Below are 2,539 nucleotides of genomic sequence, written 5' to 3' on the forward strand. Positions count from 1 at the left end.
GAGACACAGCAGCCTGGAGCTCCAGCCTTCGATCAGTGGATTGAGATAAATTTAGCTCCAGACTTTTCCTGCCCTTGGCTTAGTATTCCTGTCTGGACCAGAGTCCTGCAAAATGTCTTCATTCTATGAAGTCCTATATATTTATATATAAATATAAATTTATTTATTTATTTATATATATATATATGTGTGTGTGTGTGTGTAATTGAAGTTTCAGTTTTTTCAACAGTGTCCATACAATTAACTAATTCTTTCTGGACGATCTTGAACCTCCTGTTCCACCTTTGTCAGAAAACTCCATTTTCACATGTGTGTTCTTCAAAGAAGAAAATTCAATCTAACCAAACCCAGATCCCAACTGTTAGGAAGAATCAGATTTGCATATCAAAGTGCTGCGGGTCCTCTCTCAGTGGACACAGTCCTGTGCTCGGCCACAGGTCTCGGGGCTGAAGCCTGAACAGCCTGGAGAAGGAGAGCCTCTCTGTGTGTTTAGTCCTTCATTCTTGTGGCCAAGCCTGTGTGACATGTTGTGTACAACATCATCGCACTTGTATTTGTGTGTACGGTCGGCGGTGTGTGCAAGCATTTGCATAGCAGGGCTGTTTTGATAGCGACGGGTAAATAATGGTACGGAGAAAATGAAGGGAAATGTACGAGGGCTTCAAATTCAAATTTGGACTCAGGATTGAACCTGGTTTAAAACCTGGATTGTTTTGGGTTTTTTTTGTGTGTTTTTTTGAGGTATCACTATAAACAGGTGCTCAGAAATACAAAGGACCTGCATCTTTTAGAAACTGTCTTGTGGTCTGACATCATCAGCTCAGAGAGCGAGACACAGATCCTTGAGTTCCACCGTATTTACTCAGAAAAAATACGTTTGCTTCAAAATATCTGCAGCTGCTCTTGATTTTCTGCCGAACCAGAATCTCTCTGTGTCGTCTGTCGTCTGTGGTCTGTGGTCTGTGCGTCCATCTTGACCCACCTGGTTTGTGACTGTGGCTCAGTGTACCACTGAGTGTGACATGATGGTCGTCCTCTGCTCTAATATCACACCACAGATCCAGCTTCAGTGTGTGTTTGTGTGTGTGTGTGTGTGTGTGTGTGTGACCACATGTGTGGAAAGATGATGAGATTTAAAAAAAATATCTATTTAAATTGTTAGAATGAAGTTTTTTAAATTCTTTGTAGGGTTTTAATGACAGCAGTCCAGACATTTCACAGTAATTGACTTTTTTATTTTTCTAATTTGCCCGGCTCTTCTGAGCAGCGGTTTTCTGCACCGTCATACGCCGTGATGTCAGCGACGTGTCCTTGTATGGTCAGAGTTGTCGCCGTCACTGACTCAGAAGTTGCATCGTGGTTGAATATATGCCAGAGACACTAGGAGAGAATTCACCTCACCATAAACACTCTCACATATGTGGGAGCTGTTTCTGTCTCTGCTGGAAGTTCTTCTTTTCTCAGCTGCTATTTTAAAAGGAACAGGAACTTGTTTTTAAAAGAAATAATGTGTTTACTGCTCCAGAGCAAAATCAGGCAAAGGTTCTGAACGTGTTCTAACTACAGAACAGCGGTGGAGCTAAGACTGAGAGATTTACATCCTATTGGTCGTTTGACACGTAAATTGTAGGTTTCCGTCCACGTACGCGACCCTTTCGTGGCTCAACCACCTACGTGGAGCCGTGCTGTGCCGACGAGTGTTGGCCATTAAAGGGAATAAGCAAAGCTGTAAAGGAAAGTTAGGCTAAATCTGATGTCATGGGAGGGCGGCTGCTGCTCTGAAATATCTCACCTTTTTTGACTGATTTTCTTGTACGTTTGGCAATCAGTAAACGGCTGTTCCCCAGTGCTGCCCCCCCCCCCCAACCCTCACCCCCCCGCCATTTTGTGAAACATTTGTTTCCACTACTTGCCAAAGGCCTCTGGAGCCGTGGGGGATACGGTGCCCCCCAAATGGCAGGTGAAACTTTCTGCTTGCCTGAATCATTTCCACACAGCAAGGACGTGTGCTGTGAGGAGTGAGGGTCACCAGCTCAGCATGGACGTTAGCTCACGGCTCTCACGGAGATTCCTGCTCCAGGTTGAGTGCCATCCTTCCTGACTTTATCGCCGTCTTTTCATCGGCTCCAGGCTCATTTTCTGCTTCCCTGAAAGAAAGTATTCAGGAGATATGGGAGAGCAAAGTGCAAAAGTGGGTTGTGAAATTCTCCACACCCTGGTCATAAAAGCAGGTACCAGCTCAGTGTAGCGCCTGTGTGTGTGTGTCTGTGTGTGTGTGTGTGTGTGTGTTTTCTTGTCCCTCATTTTGTTGAAAACACTTCTTGGGTTTCGGTTACGATATACTGTGTGTCATTAGTCGTGTGTGTTTAGGTCACTGTCAACACACTGATATAAAAAATAAATAAAATAAAACAAGAATAAAATGAAAAACCCTTATTTGACTTTTTGATTTATGCTTATTACTTTCTACTAATAATAATAATAATTAGTAGGTAGTAAAAAATATTTATTATTTATTATTAATAATAAATAAATGAAT

General features: G+C 42.7%; 1 protein-coding gene across 8 annotated transcripts in view; it reads left to right on the top strand.

Annotated features, from left to right (window-relative positions):
- adgrl2a (adhesion G protein-coupled receptor L2a) overlaps positions 1-2,539 on the top strand; it is a 194,200-nt gene that overhangs the window by 95,688 nt on the left and 95,973 nt on the right. The gene's annotated exons all lie outside the window — the stretch shown is intronic.

The sequence above is a fragment of the Cynoglossus semilaevis genome, chromosome 2, assembly GCF_000523025.1.
Source record: "Cynoglossus semilaevis isolate Cse_v1.0 chromosome 2, Cse_v1.0, whole genome shotgun sequence".
NCBI lineage: Eukaryota > Metazoa > Chordata > Actinopteri > Pleuronectiformes > Cynoglossidae > Cynoglossus > Cynoglossus semilaevis.